General features: G+C 46.8%; 1 protein-coding gene and 1 long non-coding RNA gene across 3 annotated transcripts in view; both read right to left on the bottom strand.

Moving 5' to 3' along the window:
* Positions 1-9865, bottom strand: part of LOC128698484 (adenylate cyclase type 2) — a 346235-nt gene extending 336370 nt beyond the window's left edge. For both annotated transcript variants that reach the window (XM_070103973.1, XM_070103974.1), the window contains exon 1: positions 9603-9865. The gene's annotated coding sequence lies outside the window, so the exon portion shown is untranslated. The remainder of the gene's footprint in view (positions 1-9602) is intronic.
* On the bottom strand, positions 1401-1934 carry LOC138855274 (uncharacterized). Its single transcript, XR_011394481.1, has 3 exons — positions 1874-1934; positions 1586-1638; positions 1401-1483 (listed from the first exon to the last, which is right to left on the bottom strand). It is a non-coding gene; the product is annotated as an uncharacterized lncRNA (long non-coding RNA).
* Positions 9866-20778: the final 10913 nt, after the last annotated feature.

Raw genomic sequence — 20778 nt, 5'->3', positions numbered from 1 at the left:
AACGCAAGAGGTTGATTGATCTATATATTTCGACCCCCCTTCTGGGGTCCTCTTCAGCAGATACACAAGTGAAAGGAGAACGTGATTAATAGAGGTGCAGCCTTCCCTATAAATTCACGTTCTTCTTTCACTTGTGTACCTGCTGAAGAGGACCCCAGAAGGGGGTCGAAATATACAGATCAGTTATCTCCCGTGTTTCTGTCTCCATGTGGATTATTATTGAGCATTCTTACTCCGCACTCTTGTGTTCCCACGCGAGTACATGTGTTCCCACACACGAGTACATAATGCTGTGTTCCCGCACACCAGTTCAGCTCTTCTCCAGGCTGAGGAACTGACCATTTCACACTCTTCTCCAGGCTGAGGGACTGACCATTTCACACTCTTCTCCAGGCTGAGGAACTGACCATTTCACACTCTTCTCCAGGCTGAGGGACTGACCACCTCAAACTCTTCTCCAGGCTGAGGAACTGACCATTTCACACTCTTCTCCAGGCTGAGGAACTGACCATTTCACACTCTTCTCCAGGCTGAGGGACTGACCACCTCAAACTCTTCTCCAGGCTGAGGAACTGACCACTTCACACTCTTCTCCAGGCTGAGGGACTGACCACCTCAAACTCTTCTCCAGGCTGAGGAACTGACCACTTCACACTCTTCTCCAGGCTGAGGGACTGACCACCTCAAACTCTTCTCCAGGCTGAGGAACTGACCACTTCACACTCTTCTCCAGGCTGAGGGACTGACCACCTCAAACTCTTCTCCAGGCTGAGGAACTGACCACTTCACACTCTTCTCCAGGCTGAGGGACTGACCACCTCAAACTCTTCTCCAGGCTGAGGAACTGACCACTTCACACTCTTCTCCAGGCTGAGGAACTGACCACTTCACACTCTTCTCCAGGCTGAGGAACTGACCACTTCACACTCTTCTCCAGGCTGAGGGACTGACCACCTCACACTCTTCTCCAGGCTGAGGAACTGACCACCTCACACTCTTCTCCAGGCTGAGGAACTGACCACCTCACACTCTTCTCCAGGCTGAGGAACTGACCACTTCACACTCTTCTCCAGGCTGAGGGACTGACCACCTCACACTCTTCTCCAGGCTGAGGAACTGACCACTTCACACTCTTCTCCAGGCTGAGGGACTGACCACCTCACACTCTTCTCCAGGCTGAGGGGCTCACCACCTCACACTCTTCTCCAGGCTGAGGAACTGACCACTTCACACTCTCCTTCAGGCTGAGGGACTGACCACCTCACACTCTTCTCCAGGCTGAGGGGCTCACCACCTCACACTCTTCTCCAGGCTGAGGAACTGACCACTTCACACTCTCCTTCAGGCTGAGGGACTGACCACCTCACACTCTTCTCCAGGCTGAGGGGCTCACCACCTCACACTCTTCTCCAGGCTGAGGGACTGACCACCTCACACTAGTCTTATGGAGGTTAACACTTGTCCAGGCTGAGGGACTGACCACCTCACACTCTTCTCCAGGCTGAGGGACTCACCACCTCACACTCTTCTCCAGGCTGAGGGACTCACCACCTCACACTCTTCTCCAGGCTGAGGGACTGACCACCTCACACTAGTCTTATGGAGGTTAACACTTCTCCAGGCTGAGGGACTGACCACCTCACACTATTCTCCAGGTTGAGGGACTCACCACCTCACACTCTTCTCCAGGCTGAGGGACTCACCGCCTCACACTCTTCTCGCTGACGGACTGACCACCTCACACTCTTCTCCAGGCTGAGGGACTGACTACCTCACACTCTTCTCCAGGCTGAGGGACTGACCACCTCACACTCTTCTCCAGGCTGAGGAACTGACCACCTCACACTCTTCTCCAGGCTGAGGGACTGACCACCTCACACTAGTCTTATGGAGGTTAACACTTGTCCAGGCTGAGGGACTGACCACCTCACACTCTTCTCCAGGCTGAGGAACTGACCACCTCACACTTTTCTTCAGGCTGAGGGACTGACCACCTCACACTCTTCTCCAGACTGAGGGACTCACCACCTCACACTCTTCTCCAGGCTGAGGGACTCACCACCTCACACTCTTCTCGCTGAGGGACTGACCACCTCACACTCTTCTCCAGGCTGAGGGACTCACCACCTCACACACTTCTCCAGGCTGAGGGACTGACCACCTCACACTCTTCTCCAGGCTGAGGAACTGACCACCTCACACTTTTCTTCAGGCTGAGGGACTGACCACCTCACACTCTTCTCCAGGCTGAGGGACTCACCACCTCACACTCTTCTCCAGGCTGAGGGACTCACCACCTCACACTCTTCTCCAGGCTGAGGGACTGACCACCTCACACTCTTCTCCAGGCTGAGGAACTGACCACCTCACACTCTTCTTCAGGCTGAGGGACTGACCACCTCACGCTCTTCTCCAGGTTGAGGGACTGACCACCTCACACTCTTCTCCAGGCTGAGGGACTGACCACCTCACACTCTTCTCCAGGCTGAGGAACTGACCACCTCACACTCTTCTCCAGGCTGAGGAACTGACCACCTCACACTCTTCTCCAGGCTGAGGGACTGACCACCTCACACTATTCTCCAGGCTGAGGAACTGGCCACCTCACACTCTTCTCCAGGCTGAGGGACTGACCACCTCACACTCTTCTCCAGGCTGAGGGACTCACCACCTCACACTCTTCTCCAGGCTGAGGGACTCACCACCTCACAATCTTCTCCAGGCCGATTGACTGACCACCTCACACTCTTCTCCAGGCTGAGGGACTCACCACCTCACACTCTTCTCCAGGCTGAGGGACTCACCACCTCACACTCTTCTCCAGGCTGAGGGACTCACCACCTCACACTCTTCTCCAGGGTGAGGGACTGAACAACTCACACTCTTCTCCAGGCTGAGGGACTGACCACCTCACACTCTTCTCCAGGCTGAGGGACTCACCACCTCACACTCTTCTCCAGGCTGAGGGACTGACCACCTCACACTCTACTCTAGGCTGAGGGACTGACCACCTCACACTCTTCTCCAGGCTGAGGGACTGACCACCTCGCACTCTTCTTCAGGCTGAGGGACTGCCCACCTCACACTCTTCTCCAGGCTGAGGGACTCACCACCTCACACTCTTCTCCAGGCTGAGGGACTCACCACCTCACACTCTTCTCCAGGCTGAGGGACTGACCACCTCACACTCTTCTCCATGCTGAGGGACTCACCACCTCACACTCTTCTCCAGGCTGAGGGACTCACCACCTCACACTCTTCTCCAGGCTGAGGAACTGACCACATCACACTCTTCTTCAGGCTGAGGGACTCACCACCTCACACTCTTCTCCAGGCTGAGGGACTGACCACATCACACTCTTCTCCAAGCTGAGGGACTGACCACCTCACACTCTTCTCCAGGCTGAGGGACTGACCACCTCACACTATTCTCCAGGCTGAGGAACTGACCACCTCACACTCTTCTTCAGGCTGAGGGACTGACCACCTCACACTCTTCTCCAGGCTGAGGGACTCACCACCTCACACTCTTCTCCAGGCTGAGGGGCTCACCACCTCACACTCTTCTCGCTGAGGGACTCACCACCTCACACTCTTCTCCAGGCTGAGGGACTCACCACCTCACACTCTTCTCCAGGCTGAGGGACTGACCACCTCACACTATTCTCCAGGCTGAGGAACTGACCACCTCACACTTTTCTTCATCCTGAGGGACTGACCACCTCACACTCTTCTCCAGGCTGAGGGACTCACCACCTCACACTCTTCTCCAGGCTGAGGGACTCACCACCTCACACTCTTCTCCAGGCTGAGGAACTGACCACCTCACGCTCTTCAGGCTGAGGGACTGACCACCTCACACTCTTCTCCAGGCTGAGGGACTCACCACCTCACACTCTTCTCCAGGCTGAGGGACTCACCACCTCACACTCTTCTCCAGGCTGAGGGACTCACCACCTCACACTCTTCTCCGGGCTGAGGGACTCACCACCTCACACTCTTCTCCAGGCCGAGAGACTGACCACCTCACACTCTTCTCCAGGCCGAGGGACTGACCACCTCACACTCTTCTCCAGGCTGAGGGACTGACCACCTCACACTCTTCTCCAGGCTGAGGGACTGACCACCTCACACTCTTCTCCAGGCTGAGGGACTGACCACCTCACACTCTTCTCCAGGCTGAGGAACTGACCACCTCACACTCTTCTCCAGGCTGAGGGACTGACCACCTCACACTCTTCTCCAGGCCGAGGGACTGACCACCTCACACTCTTCTCCAGGCTGAGGGACTGACCACCTCACACTCTTCTCCAGGCTGAGGGACTGACCACCTCACACTCTTCTCCAGGCTGAGGGACTGACCACCTCACACTCTTCTCCAGGCTGAGGAACTGACCACCTCACACTCTTCTCCAGGCTGAGGGACTGACCACCTCACACTCTTCTCCAGGCCGAGGGACTGACCACCTCACACTCTTCTCCAGGCTGAGGGACTGACCACCTCACACTCTTCTCCAGGCTGAGGGACTGACCACCTCACACTCTTCTCCAGGCTGAGGGACTGACCACCTCACACTCTTCTCCAGGCTGAGGGACTGACCACCTCACACTCTTCTCCAGGCTGAGGGACTCACCACCTCACACTCTTCTCCAGGCTGAGGGACTGACCACCTCACACTCTTCTCCAGGCTGAGGGACTGACCACCTCACACTCTTCTCCAGGCTGAGGAACTGACCACCTCACACTCTTCTCCAGGCTGAGGGACTGACCACCTCACACTCTTCTCCAGGCTGAGGGACTGACCACCTCACACTCTTCTCCAGGCTGAGGAACTGACCACCTCACACTCTTCTCCAGGCTGAGGGACTGACCACCTCACACTCTTCTCCAGGCTGAGGGACTGACCACCTCACACTCTTCTCCAGGCTGAGGGACTCACCACCTCACACTCTTCTCCAGGCTGAGGGACTGACCACCTCACACTCTTCTCCAGGCTGAGGGACTGACCACCTCACACTCTTCTCCAGGCTGAGGGACTGACCACCTCACACTCTTCTCCAGGCTGAGGGACTGACCACCTCACACTCTTCTCCAGGCTGAGGGACTCACCACCTCACACTCTTCTCCAGGCTGAGGGACTCACCACCTCACACTCTTCTCCAGGCTGAGGGACTGACCACCTCACACTCTTCTCCATGCTGAGGGACTCACCACCTCACACTCTTCTCCAGGCTGAGGGACTCACCACCTCACAATCTTCTCCAGGCCGATTGACTGACCACCTCACACTCTTCTCCAGGCTGAGGGACTCACCACCTCACACTCTTCTCCAGGCTGAGGGACTCACCACCTCACACTCTTCTCCAGGCTGAGGGACTCACCACCTCACACTCTTCTCCAGGGTGAGGGACTGAACAACTCACACTCTTCTCCAGGCTGAGGGACTGACCACCTCACACTCTTCTCCAGGCTGAGGGACTCACCACCTCACACTCTTCTCCAGGCTGAGGGACTGACCACCTCACACTCTACTCTAGGCTGAGGGACTGACCACCTCACACTCTTCTCCAGGCTGAGGGACTGACCACCTCGCACTCTTCTTCAGGCTGAGGGACTGCCCACCTCACACTCTTCTCCAGGCTGAGGGACTCACCACCTCACACTCTTCTCCAGGCTGAGGGACTCACCACCTCACACTCTTCTCCAGGCTGAGGGACTGACCACCTCACACTCTTCTCCATGCTGAGGGACTCACCACCTCACACTCTTCTCCAGGCTGAGGGACTCACCACCTCACACTCTTCTCCAGGCTGAGGAACTGACCACATCACACTCTTCTTCAGGCTGAGGGACTCACCACCTCACACTCTTCTCCAGGCTGAGGGACTGACCACATCACACTCTTCTCCAAGCTGAGGGACTGACCACCTCACACTCTTCTCCAGGCTGAGGGACTGACCACCTCACACTATTCTCCAGGCTGAGGAACTGACCACCTCACACTCTTCTTCAGGCTGAGGGACTGACCACCTCACACTCTTCTCCAGGCTGAGGGACTCACCACCTCACACTCTTCTCCAGGCTGAGGGGCTCACCACCTCACACTCTTCTCGCTGAGGGACTCACCACCTCACACTCTTCTCCAGGCTGAGGGACTCACCACCTCACACTCTTCTCCAGGCTGAGGGACTGACCACCTCACACTATTCTCCAGGCTGAGGAACTGACCACCTCACACTTTTCTTCATCCTGAGGGACTGACCACCTCACACTCTTCTCCAGGCTGAGGGACTCACCACCTCACACTCTTCTCCAGGCTGAGGGACTCACCACCTCACACTCTTCTCCAGGCTGAGGAACTGACCACCTCACGCTCTTCAGGCTGAGGGACTGACCACCTCACACTCTTCTCCAGGCTGAGGGACTCACCACCTCACACTCTTCTCCAGGCTGAGGGACTCACCACCTCACACTCTTCTCCAGGCTGAGGGACTCACCACCTCACACTCTTCTCCGGGCTGAGGGACTCACCACCTCACACTCTTCTCCAGGCCGAGAGACTGACCACCTCACACTCTTCTCCAGGCCGAGGGACTGACCACCTCACACTCTTCTCCAGGCTGAGGGACTGACCACCTCACACTCTTCTCCAGGCTGAGGGACTGACCACCTCACACTCTTCTCCAGGCTGAGGGACTGACCACCTCACACTCTTCTCCAGGCTGAGGAACTGACCACCTCACACTCTTCTCCAGGCTGAGGGACTGACCACCTCACACTCTTCTCCAGGCCGAGGGACTGACCACCTCACACTCTTCTCCAGGCTGAGGGACTGACCACCTCACACTCTTCTCCAGGCTGAGGGACTGACCACCTCACACTCTTCTCCAGGCTGAGGGACTGACCACCTCACACTCTTCTCCAGGCTGAGGAACTGACCACCTCACACTCTTCTCCAGGCTGAGGGACTGACCACCTCACACTCTTCTCCAGGCCGAGGGACTGACCACCTCACACTCTTCTCCAGGCTGAGGGACTGACCACCTCACACTCTTCTCCAGGCTGAGGGACTGACCACCTCACACTCTTCTCCAGGCTGAGGGACTGACCACCTCACACTCTTCTCCAGGCTGAGGGACTGACCACCTCACACTCTTCTCCAGGCTGAGGGACTCACCACCTCACACTCTTCTCCAGGCTGAGGGACTGACCACCTCACACTCTTCTCCAGGCTGAGGGACTGACCACCTCACACTCTTCTCCAGGCTGAGGAACTGACCACCTCACACTCTTCTCCAGGCTGAGGGACTGACCACCTCACACTCTTCTCCAGGCTGAGGGACTGACCACCTCACACTCTTCTCCAGGCTGAGGAACTGACCACCTCACACTCTTCTCCAGGCTGAGGGACTGACCACCTCACACTCTTCTCCAGGCTGAGGGACTGACCACCTCACACTCTTCTCCAGGCTGAGGGACTCACCACCTCACACTCTTCTCCAGGCTGAGGGACTCACCACCTCACACTCTTCTCCAGGCTGAGGGACTGACCACCTCACACTCTTCTCCAGGCTGAGGGACTCACCACCTCACACTCTTCTCCAGGCTGAGGGACTCACCACCTCACACTCTTCTCCAGGCTGAGGGACTGACCACCTCACACTCTTCTCCAGGCTGAGGGACTGACCACCTCACACTCTTCTCCAGGCTGAGGGACTGACCACCTCACACTCTTCTCCAGGCTGAGGGACTCACCACCTCAAATACTTTTTCTCCATGGTTGATCAGCTGACTACATCTAGATTTCATTACCACTGCTGCCTGTGTATGTGTGACTGAAGAAGTCGACTGTGTAGACGAAATGTTTCCTCAGTAAAGATACCCAACTGTTGCACATGTGTCTTAATCTTCAACTTCTTCAGTGTAATACAGTGGCGAGTGAATATAGAGACAGCAGTGGAGAGGTGGAACTGATGTGATTAGTACATCATCCTTGATGTAGTGATTAATTTTAGCTGTGGTAAAGTTGGGAGTGGATGTGACAGCACACAGCAGAGTGAGATTAGGCGATCAGTCCCTATTAACAGGCATGTACGTTCCCCCCATCTTCTAATAACATGTTCATTTTTCCACTATAATCTACCTTGTCCATAATTACTACCACATTTTCTGTGTCTGTTTCGTAAGGTGAGTCCAGGATCTTTCCTTAATTCACGGTATAATTTAAGAAATCTTTGAGGACAATTGTAGATTTTTGAGCAAAACTCGGGAATCTACAACAATAAGATTCATTTGTAAAGTAAAAGGACACAAGTGCAACTAATGTGACATTTATTGTGGCAACGTTTCGCTCCTGGAGAGCGAAACGTTGCCACAATAAATGTCACATTAGTTGCACTTGTGTCCTTTTACTTTACATATTGTCGGTAATTCTACCAACTTTATTACAAGATTCATTTGACCACCGTCTTATGCGCATTTGATTCAATTTATCTAGATTAATTCAGATTTGAGAAATGTGGGAAGAATGCTCGTTTAGGCAGACACTTATATAATGTACTTACTGAAATTAATATTATCGCTATTATCATTAATGTGTGAGCACTCTGGAAAATGGAGTCAGTGAGACGGGGCCCAGTGAGTAGGCCTACTGTAGTTCGTTTTCCTGTAAAACTCACTAGTTCACACACACACACACACACACACACACACACACACACACACACACACACACACACACACACACACACACACACACACACAAACTACCCCCCAAACATACTAATAACACTGCGACTAGCAGAGGATTCGAACGCATATCGTTTTGGCCCGCCCCATGGTGAGCGAAAATCACATGACGCTCTAACCCACGGGATAAGAGTGAAATTAGCTTTGAGTCATCCACACCACCGTATGTCCTAGGACCAAGAGTAACGCACTTATCTTGGCTGGGTGCTTGGATCTTGTAGGATTGTGTGGTCTTGTGGGCTAAGGCGTCATGTGATTTTCGCTCATCACAAGTCAGGGGCCAAAACGACATGGGTTTGAATCCTCGGCTAATTGCAGTGTTGTTATTGATTCAATACCACTTGAAAATAAATGGTATAAAATACCGACACAATGGATCTGTGACTTGAAAAAGCCCACTGTGTGGGCGAAACGTTGTCAATAAAGGATCACATTAAATTGCATAAGTGTTTATGTTTTTAATACCACTTGTTCGTGGTCACAATAATATATATACATATATATATATATATATATATATATATATATATATATATATATATATATATATATATATATATATATATATATATATATATATACCAAGTCGGAGTATAATAATGGGCCTAATTGCAAAAACCCTTGAAGGGGCTCTTGATCAAGGGAATTGGATTTCCGTGTTCCAGTTCCCTGAATTAAGCCAAAACGCCTTCCATAAGCCCCCCCCCCCACACACAAGCGCTGTATAATCCTTACGGGTTTAGCGCTCCCCATGATTAATAATATTTATATTGACTGTTTTATCTCCTCTACAAGTATATAAGTCTCTCCCAAGCTGTCTCTCCAGTGTCTCTGTGTATATACAAATTCTTACCTTATCTAGTAGAGAGATCTCCTCCCGCATTCACATCTTGCGAGTTCAGTGTAAATCCACCACTGCTAACGGATATACTACCGGATATGCTGGTATATACTCTCCAGACTACTACATCTTTATTGTTCTTATTTCACTCGCATGAAGATTGGTATTAGCATACACACATTATGGGGGTAAAAAAAAAAAAGTTTGTCAGGTATTAAGAGTGTGTGGTAATGTGTGCTCCAAGGTATGCACTAAGCGACGGCCGCGCGCAAACTAACTGGCTTCTCTTCGTGGCCGACTTATATACCCTGCACCTTCCCCAGCCATTCACGGCTTCCTCCTCTCTGATTGGTGGATGACTTGCGACTTCCTCGTCTCTGGTTGGTGGAGAGCTCTCGGTATTTAATCGGTAGATGAACTTGGCTTAGTTGATGGGAAGTTTCGCTCACTGGAAGACTGAAACGGCGCGGAGGTATCCCAGCTCACGATACCTCAGTAATCCCTAAAAGGTATCCCAAAGGAAACATGATAACAGCATACAAAATACTCAGAGGAATTGATAGGGCATACAGGGACAGGCTGTCTGAGAGGCGGAAAACAGGTACTCGGGGGCACATGTCACCTGTCAAGAATATTTTAATATTTAAAATAGTGTGGGATATATACACTAAGATATGTTATCTTTCTCTCTCTCTCTCTCTCTCTCTCTATATATATATATATATATATATATATATATATATATATATATATATATATATATATATATATATATATATATATATATATATATATATATCATGTAGTAATAATAATAATGCTTACCTGGAGAGAGTTCCGGGGGTCAACGCCCCCGCGGCCCGGTCTGTGACCAGGCCTCCTGGTGGATCAGAGCCTGATCAACCAGGCTGTTGCTGCTGGCTGCACGCAAACCAACGTACGAGCCACAGCCCAGTTGATCCGGAACTGTTAATGAAGGTTTACTATCATTACAGTAACTATCAGAAGTATTATCATCAGAGGTGGCAGTCAGGTGTGACCACACACCTGATGATGTCAGTTAATCATACTGCCTATCAGGATTTATCTTATAGGCATATGACTGAAGTTTTGTAAGTGTGTGTACTCGCGTACATGTACTCACCTGTATGCTCATTTATATGTACTTACCTATATGTACTCACCTACATGTATTCACGCACATGTACTCACCTATTTGTTCTCACCTATTTGTGGTTGTAGGTGTCGATTAGCTCCTGGCGCTGCCTCTCAACCTGCCACTTACCAAAGTAACTTTCCACCCTCGTAGGCCCTATCGGACCTGCTCTTAAAACTATGTATGGACTCTGCCTGTCACTTCTGTGTTGAGGTCATACCATTTCCCGACCACCCTGGGACTGAAGAAATACTTCCTGATATCCCTATGGTCCATCTATGTCTTTAAAGACTCTCGTGTAGCAGATAGAATTTAAACCCCCATTAACCTGTGAATATTATCATAGTCTATAAGAAAAGGTTAATATTTAATATAATATTTTGCTGTAATATCAGAGCAATATTAAGTTAGGAAGTTCGTGGAACGTAAGTTTGTGGTTCGTATGGTTGTGGTAATTACGTGTGTTGTGTTGCAGATAGGACAGTGTTTGTGTTGCAGGAGTGACTGACAGGTGCAAGAAGTGGGAGAGAGATGAGTGAGGGAATGAGAGATAGAGAGGGAGAGAGGGTGAGAGAAAGAGAAAGAGGTTGACACAGTGTGAGTACTCACCTATTTGTGGTTACAGAGGTCGTGTTACAGCTCTTGGCCCCGCTTCTTCGCTGGTAGCTACTAGGTCCACTCTCTCCCTACTCCATGAGCTTTATCATACCTCTTTAAGCTACGTATGGATCTTGCCTCCACTACATCCCTCTGAAGATTGTTCCACTTCCTGACAACTCTATTACTGAAGAAATACTTCCTAACATCTCTATGGATCATCTGAGTCTTCAATTTCCAATTGTGACGCCTTGTTGCTGTGTCACACCTCTGGAACATCCTGTCCGTATCCATCTTGTCAATTCCTCTCAGTATTTTATATTTCGTTATCATGTCGTCCCTATCTCTCCTGTCCTCCAGGGTCGTCAGGTCGATTTCCCTTAACCTCTCCTCGTCGGACAATCCCCTTAGGTCTGGGACTAGTCTTGTTGCAAACCTTTGCAATTTCTCTAATTTCTTGACGTGCTTGATCAGGTGTGTATATACACCTCTTGGGTATATACACAGGTATACGTCATTGAGACATATGTATCTCTTGGTATGTATATATATATATATATATATATATATATATATATATATATATATATATATATATATATATATATACTCACCTAATTGTGGTTGCACGGGTCGAGACTCAGCTCCTGGCCCCGCCTTTTCACTGATCGCTACTAGGTCCTCTCCCTCTCTGCTTTCTGAGCTTTGTCATACCTCTTCTTAAAACTATGTATAGTTCCTGCCTTCACTACTTCACTTGCTAGGCTATTCCACTTCATGACGACTCTATGACTGAAGAAATACTTCCTAACGTCCTAATGTGTGTGTGCGTGTGTGTGTATGTGTGTGTGTGTGTGTGTGTGTGTGTGTGTGTGTGTGTGTGTGTGTGTGTGTGTGTGTGTGTTAATCGTTGTAATGTTTCTCGTATTGAATTTCAGACAACAGTGAGAATAACATTCCTCATTCCTTATATATGTTTTTCCTGTTTATTTTATTTCAGTCAGATGTGAATGCGTGTCTCAGCTGGTGATGGAGTTACTACTCACCACCAGCTGCGCCACTACTGGTGCTTTCCCTGCTCGTTTCGCCCATTATTTTTCCTCTTTTTCCGTTTTCCTCGATGCGTTTACGTTTAATTAAAAGGTCAGTTATGATTAAAAAAAATTCATTGTCCTGAATATTGAAATATGGTGATGGCTGGGGAAAAGTTGTCGCACGTCTGGCAGGAGCGTCACACTCCTCTTCCCCAGGGTCGTGGTGATCGTACGTGATCTTCAGTATTGTCGTTGAGTTTGTCGTCTTGTTGAACCCCGGGGGTAATACACGGGAGAAGGAGGTGAAACATGGAAGAGGGGGTGAAAAAATTCCATTATAATGATGGACAGACTCATTATAACCCCGTGAACTACTTGTGGCCAGGCCAAACAAGATAGAGGCCTCTCTCTCTCTCTCTCTCTCTCTCTCTCTCTCTCTCTCTCTCTCTCTCTCTCTCTCTGAAATTTGTTTTGCCAGTATAATTTATTTGCCAACTCTCCAGGTGTATATTAATACTATATATATATATATATATATATATATATATATATATATATATATATATATATATATATATATATATATATATATATATATAAAGGTGGCATATAAGGTACATGTTGTTACGTGTGTATCACCGATTATAAGGCGAAAATCTCATCCAGCTCCTCAGAGCTGGGGCGCGTGCCCAAAATACAGCAGGCATTACCCCTTTGAACAGCCGCACTGAGCCGCTGGAACAGAAAACTAGCTGCCCTGGGATCCCTAGTTACCCTGATGAGTCTTTTTCCCAGCTCCTTAAGGAATTTAGATGCACTCTTTCCCCATGAGCCAAGGGTCTCTGAGCCTATGGGAACAAACATATAATGATGGGCAAGTTCTCCATATTTTCTAGACTTTTGGGACTCCCTGAAGCTGGCAGCTGCCCCTCCTTCCTCCCTGGTGTATTGGAGATAGGTATCAGCCAAGGTAGATGCACATGTATAGTCCCACACCACCTGCTTCCCATCTGTCCAGGCTTGAAGGGTGATACCATCTGGACGCTTCTGGCTGCCATCAGATCTGCATAGTTGGGGTGGCTCCCTTACTGCTGGGCATCCAGCTGTTGTGAGGCTCCTCTTGATAATGTTATTAACCTCCTCATGTCTTGCAATCTTTCCCTCGGATTTACGGCACACAAGACCATGGTACCCGAATCGGTCTGCTGCTTCACTGCCACAAATACACCTGTGTTCGGCGAGAATAGGGGCGGCAAGTCGAAGGGCAACACCGATGTGGATGGTCTGTGGGTCGAGACGTGTGCCAAGGCTGGAGTTGGGAACAGCCAACAGAAAGTCCCCAGCATGAGGGGCTCTCACTGCCAGGAGGCGGGCTCTATCCTTCCTTGACACACTCTGAAGCATTGTTGAGGCAATATTTTCCACTATTGGACCATCCCAGTGCGATTGTTTGTAGCTGTTGGGGGGAGCAGGTCTGGCTCCAGAGCCCGTTAGATTATCCCAGATCATTGCTCCGTCAATTAATTTTTGGTCCTGGACTCCTATCTTGTCCCTAAGATGTTCAGGGAGAATCGCTGCTACAAGCTCTCTGGATGCAATACACGAGGACAGAAAAGTAGGTAACGCAATCTGTGATGACTTGCCTCCTAGTCTGACTGGAAGTGTAGCTTGGTTCCACTGCCCGTCTTCTAGAGTAAGGTTAAGTACTTTCGTAAAAATCTGCCTCAGAATACTGTCATATTCGTGCAGTATAGGGTTATCATATGAAGGTGCACATCTTAGGAAATATGTCAACCTGGGCAGACTCAAGCACTTTGTGAGAAGGTACAGGCATCGTGGGTGTCCAGATTGCCTATTCGTTGTTCCATTCTCCTTAACTCTTCCAATTTCTTCCTGAGAATTATGTCAATGGCATTGCTTCCCAGAGGTGCTCCTAGCAAGACACTATTTGTGGGGGCAATGACTGCTGCTCCTGGTAGTTTTGATCTCACTGCATTTATCACTTGTTGACTGACTGAGATGATTTCACATTTGGATGGATTCAGGATGAGACCCATTTCCTGTCCCCGTGTCATTACCTGTGTAAGGTCATGTAGGAGGGACTCCTTTGTACCTGCTAGTGTGCCATCATCTAGGAACCAGATGTTTAGCTCGCTGGTCAGTCTGACTGTGATTTCCCTAACTGCTATACAGAAGAGAAATGGTGCAAGAGGATCTCCTTGTTGGACACCCTCCGGTGATGTAATTTCATGCTCTCCAAAGAGAAGCATTGATTCCTTGCTATACCCGGCTGAAACAAAAGGGAAGAGACCAGGGAAATGTTCTTGTACTGCTGCTAATACCTAATATATATATATATATATATATATATATATATATATATATATATATATATATATATATATATATATATATATATATATATATATATATATATACACACACACACAATTGCGCCCAGCATTTGGGATTCAAATTATCCGGTGGAAATTATGAATTATTGGGCTGGAAATGTCAATTATAGATTTCTTTGGAAGACGTTTGGGATTATATTGATTCCCGGAGGTGAGCAATTACCTGGCCAGGATGCTCCAGTGATGGTTCATTACTGTCTTGCTGGTTAATTGACTAGATGGGGGGAGGACCTGCTGGCTGGGTAATTCTGGTACTGGGTTAATTTAGTTCTGGGTTAAATAATGTAGTGATTGTAGTAGCTATTATTGGAGGTTGTTGGTAGATACTCCTGTTAGTAGTTCTTGCTTGTGGCAGTAGCTGTGGTGGTAGGGATGGTAGTTATTGTAGTAGCAGTAGTGGTTGTGGTGGTGGTGGTAATAGTAGTATTAGTGGTGGTAATGGTGGTAGTAGTAGTAGTAGTAGTAGGGGTGGTGGTAGTAGTAATAGCAGTGATATTGGTAGTAAATCTGTGTGTTGGCCCCATGAACCCTTCACCACACTTGACCACTAAGTGGACCGTGGTCCATGAAGCAACAAGTGGACCATGAACCATGGGTCACGGAGCAACAAGTGGACCGTGGACAACAGAGCAACAAGTGGACCATGGACGATGGGCCACGGAGCAACAAGTGAACCACGGACCACTTTCTCACACCACAATACCTTCTTGTACATGAATGGTACACAGTACCGAACAGGATGAATAATTAGACACATGTGCAACATCTGGGTATCTTTATTGTAGACGTTTCGCCATCCAGTGACTTTATTAATACAAATTCAAGGACATAATGAGAAGACTGTAGAACTGGGTACAAAAGATGAGATAATCAGACCCTCAGCCTTAAATCATGAAGAATCTGAAGTATAGGTAGGTAGGTGTAATGTCGACAGCCATTTCTGTCTGCTACCACCTGGTGGTTCACACACTCACTCACCCATTTGACCATAAACACAGAAATATCAATCTTAATCTTAAAATAATGAATCCTAACTAGTCATAAGTTGGCCTGTGATACTTCAGTACTGAAACTATGTACTGTGCCAAAACAAAATCATTCACATTGCTAAACTCACAAACTAGTATTTAGTCACTTAGCCATAATACCAACTTACCTCATAATTTGTAATATTTTAAAATTAAGAATTAATCTAAGTCTGCCCGAAATGCCTAGCCATGCTAGGTGTTCTAGTGGCCCCCTCTATAATTAGTATTTTAAAACATGTAAACCACACAATATCCAAATTCTGTAAACTCAGCATTGTAATCCTTATAGAGAATAAACTCGATTGATTGATTCCGCGGCACTCCGGTGCTGCTCTCTGTAGGTCTACCCAGGTCAGTGGGTCGCTGGGCCCACTCGCTCTCACTACACGGCCTACTGACTTCAAAGGTACAAGCGCTCCCCCTCCACGGACTGGCTATCAGTCATTCCCTCACTTTGCCCGTTGTGTACTCACTCTTATCCAATTCAAGCCAAACTAGTCCACAGCCGTATCATTGCTACCTACGCTACCTCCATCGGCACTAAACCGCTGTTCAACAGCTAGAACAGCAATAACAGTAATGTTTGTCAAGAAACAGGACAAGAGTTTCCTGACACGGGTCTTAGTCATATGATGACCCCACAGGGGTTCTGGTGGCCTGGTGGTTAACGCTCTCGCTTCACACCGTGAGGGCCTGGGTTCGATTCCCAGCCAGAGTAGAAACATTGGACGTGTTTCTTTCCACCTGTTGTCTATGTTCCCCATCAGTAAAATGGGTACCTGGGTGTTAGTCGACTGGTGTGGGTCGCATCCTGGGACACTGACCTAAGGAGGCCTGGTCACAGACCGGGCCGCGGGGGCGTTGACCCCCGGAACTCTCTCCAGATAAACTCCAGATAAACAGCTGGAGCTTTAGGTCATCTGACCGAGGCCTTCCACAAGCTTACTATAATGGGTTTGTTTGGTAGGCTGTAGCAAGCGGGTGGTTAATAATAAGTCTTCTTCGGAAGGCTTCTTCGTTTATTGTTAATGTCGTGGTGGGTACACAGGCTTGTGTTGTTGTGCCCATGGCCCGGGCAGGGCCATCCCACGAGAGAGAGCTGGGAGGCCTTGTCTTGCTGCTAGGCCGCTGTGTGAGTGCGAGTGAGGCAAGTCTGGGCATACTGAAGTGGCAAGGCCTATAGGTGGCAGCACCAGCATGACGCGAAATATGAACTAAGCTGGCAGACAGCATGGGCTGTCTGTGCAGACAGTACAGGCTGTCTACATTACCCCTCCACCGCCAGTATATAAGCTTTGCGCCTATATATTGGGATCAGGTAAGGGACATGTAGCAGACGAAGATATTGTCACTGGTAGGCAGGATTCCCAGTGGAAGCCATTCCCGAGGGACGGGCCAGTAGTGAAGAAGGTTGTGGAGATGACCTCTGTACCAAGATTCCATGATGTTGCAGTATCTGACGAGCTGCTGCACCTCCCTCATCTGACGACAGTATATAAGCCCCAGTCGTCATGGCTGTGCTCCACACTCTTCAAGACTACGGTGCTCTCCACACCAACTTGAGGGACTGATTACCTCAATTTTTGTATATAGCTTTACTGTCTTCCAATTATGTCCTTGAATTTGTATTGATAAAGTCACTGGATGGCGAAACGTCTACAATAAAGATACCCAGATGTTGCACATGTGTCTAATTCTTCACAACACCTTATTACTGAAAATAATAAGCCTAGCAATAATAATAAGCCTAGCAATAATAATAACCCTAGCAATAATAACCCTAGCAATAATAATAACCCTAGCAATAATAATAACCCTAGCAATAATAAGCCTAGCAATAATAATAAGCCTAGCAATAATAATAACCCTAGCAATAATAACCCTAGCAATAATAATAACCCTAGCAATAATAATAAGCCTAGCAATAATAAGCCTAGCAATAATAATAAGCCTAGCAATAATAATAAGCCTAGCAATAATAAGCCTAGCAATAATAATAAGCCTAGCAATAATAACCCTAGCAATAATAATAAGCCTAGCAATAATAACCCTAGCAATAATAAGCCTAGCAATAATAACCCTAGCAATAATAAGAAGCCTAGCAATAATAACCCTAGCAATAATAACCCTAGCAATAATAATAAGCTTAGCAATAATAATAAGCCTAGCAATAATAATAACCCTAGCAATAATAACCCTAGCAATAATAATAAGCCTAGCAATAATAATAACCCTAGCAATAATAACCCTAGCAATAATAATAACCCTAGCAATAATAATAAGCCTAGCAATAATAACCCTAGCAATAATAATAAGCCTAGCAATAATAATAAGCCTAGCAATAATAATAACCCTAGCAATAATAACCCTAGCAATAATAATAACCCTAGCAATAATAATAACCCTAGCAATAATAAGCCTAGCAATAATAATAAGCCTAGCAATAATAATAAGCCTAGCAATAATAAGCCTAGCAATAATAATAAGCCTAGCAATAATAACCCTAGCAATAATAATAAGCCTAGCAATAATAACCCTAGCAATAATAAGCCTAGCAATAATAACCCTAGCAATAATAAGAAGCTTGACACATGGAGGATCGAACCTTCAATAAAACAACATTGAACCTTCCTAATGTACTTTATTGAACCTCAACATATCTCACAGTAAATCTTATCAATAATATCGGTCAATATCGCCCAGCGATATTTAAATGGGAGAGAGATAGTGTATCCTGGTATACATTGATACCTCGGTATATAGCTGTGTCAGTAGCAGGGTTAGACGAAGATATTCACGGTATATACTCTGTGTATATATGAGATTAATAGGGGAGCTGTAAATCAGGAAGGGCTCGCTGGTCACTTGGGGAGACGAGGGGGAGGGTAGGGGATCAAGATCACTTCAGCAACATCAAGATCCCTTCTTGAAGGGGATCAAGACCACTAGCATCAACGGCTCTTGAAGAGGATTTACGACTGTCAAATAAGATTAAAATAACTTAATTTCACAGGCTAATTTGAACTTTCATAAAAGAAAGTCCTGTTTTCAGATGGACTCAGTGAAAGTGAAAGAATTTCTTCATTGCTTTCATCTAGCAGAGTTCATCTTGTGGAGTTACTGTAGTTAAGTTTAGAAAGTACCGTAGCTGTAGTTAAGTTTAGAAAGTACCATAGCTGTAAAGTTTAGAAAGTACCGTAGCTGTAGTTAAGTTTAGAAAGTACCAGAGCTGTAGTTAAGTTTAGAAAGTACCGTAACTGTAGTTAAGTTTAGAAAGTACCATAGCTGTAGTTAAGTTTAGAAAGTACCGTAGCTGTAGTTAAGTTTAGAAAGTACCATAGCTGTAGTTAAGTTTAGAAAGTACCGTAGCTGTAGTTAAGTTTAGAAAGTACTGTAGCTGTAGTTAAGTTTAGAAAGAACCGTAGCTGTAGTTAAGTTTAGAAAGTACCGTAGCTGTAGTTAAGTTTAGAAAGTACCATAGCTGTAGTTAAGTTTAGAAAGTACCGTAGCTGTAGTTAAGTTTAGAAAGTACTGTAGCTGTAGTTAAGTTTAGAAAGTACCGTAGCTGTAGTTAAGTTTAGAAAGTACCATAGCTGTAGTTAAGTTTAGAAAGTACCAGAGCTGTAGTTAAGTTTAGAAAGTACCGTAACTGTAGTTAAGTTTAGAAAGTACCATAGCTGTAGTTAAGTTTAGAAAGTACTGTAGCTGTAGTTAAGTTTAGAAAGTACCATAGCTGTAGTTAAGTTTAGAAAGTACCGTAGCTGTAGTTAAGTTTAGAAAGTACTGTAGCTGTAGTTAAGTTTAGAAAGTACCGTAGCTGTAGTTAAGTTGAGAAAGTACCATAGCTGTAGTTAAGTTTAGAAAGTACCATAGCTGTAGTTAAGTTTAGAAAGTACCATAGCTGTAGTTAAGTTTAGAAAGTACTGTAGCTGTAGTTAAGTTTAGAAAGTACAGTAGCTGTAGTTAAGTTTAGAAAGTACCATAGCTGTAGTTAAGTTTAGAAAGTACCGTAGCTGTAGTTAAGTTTAGAAAGTACTGTAGCTGTAGTTAAGTTTAGAAAGTACCGTAGCTGTAGTTAAGTTTAGAAAGTACCATAGCTGTAGTTAAGTTTAGAAAGTACCATAGCTGTAGTTAAGTTTAGAAAGTATCGTAGCTGTAGTTAAGTTTAGAAAGTACCGTAGCTGTAGTTAAGTTTAGAAAGTACTGTAGCTGTAGTTAAGTTTAGAAAGTACCGTAGCTGTAGTTAAGTTTAGAAAGTACTGTAGCTGTAGTTAAGTTTAGAAAGTACCGTAGCTGTAGTTAAGTTTAGAAAGTACCGTAGCTGTAGTTAAGTTTAGAAAGTACCGTAGCTGTAGTTAGGTTTAGAAAGTACCGTAGCTGTAGTTAATTTTAGAAAGTACCGTAGCTGTAGTTAAGTTTAGAAATTACCGTAGCTGTAGTTAAGTTTAGAAAGTACCGTAGCTGTAGTTAAGTTTAGAAAGTACCATAGCCGTAGTTAAGTTTAGAAAGTACCGTAGCTGTAGTTAAGTTTAGAAAGTACTGTAGCTGTAGTTAAGTTTAGAAAGTACCATAGCTGTAGTTAAGTTTAGAAAGTACCATAGCTGTAGTTAAGTTTAGAAAGTACCATAGCTGTAGTTAAGTTTAGAAAGTACCGTAGCTGTAGTTAAGTTTAGAAAGTACCGTAGCTGTAGTTAAGTTTAGAAAGTACTGTAGCTGTAGTTAAGTTTAGAAAGTACCATAGCTGTAGTTAAGTTTAGAAAGTACTGTAGCTGTAGTTAAGTTTAGAAAGTACCGTAGCTGTAGTTAAGTTTAGAAAGTACCATAGCTGTAGTTAAGTTTAGAAAGTACCATAGCTGTAGTTAGGTTTAGAAAGTACCGTAGCTGTAGTTAAGTTTAGAAAGTACCGTAGCTGTAGTTAAGTTTAGAAAGTACCGTAGCTGTACTTAAGTTTAGAAAGTA

The sequence above is a fragment of the Cherax quadricarinatus genome, chromosome 88, assembly GCF_038502225.1.
Source record: "Cherax quadricarinatus isolate ZL_2023a chromosome 88, ASM3850222v1, whole genome shotgun sequence".
NCBI classification, from domain to species: Eukaryota; Metazoa; Arthropoda; class Malacostraca; order Decapoda; family Parastacidae; genus Cherax; species Cherax quadricarinatus.
This window is presented reverse-complemented; position numbering and strand designations above follow the sequence as displayed.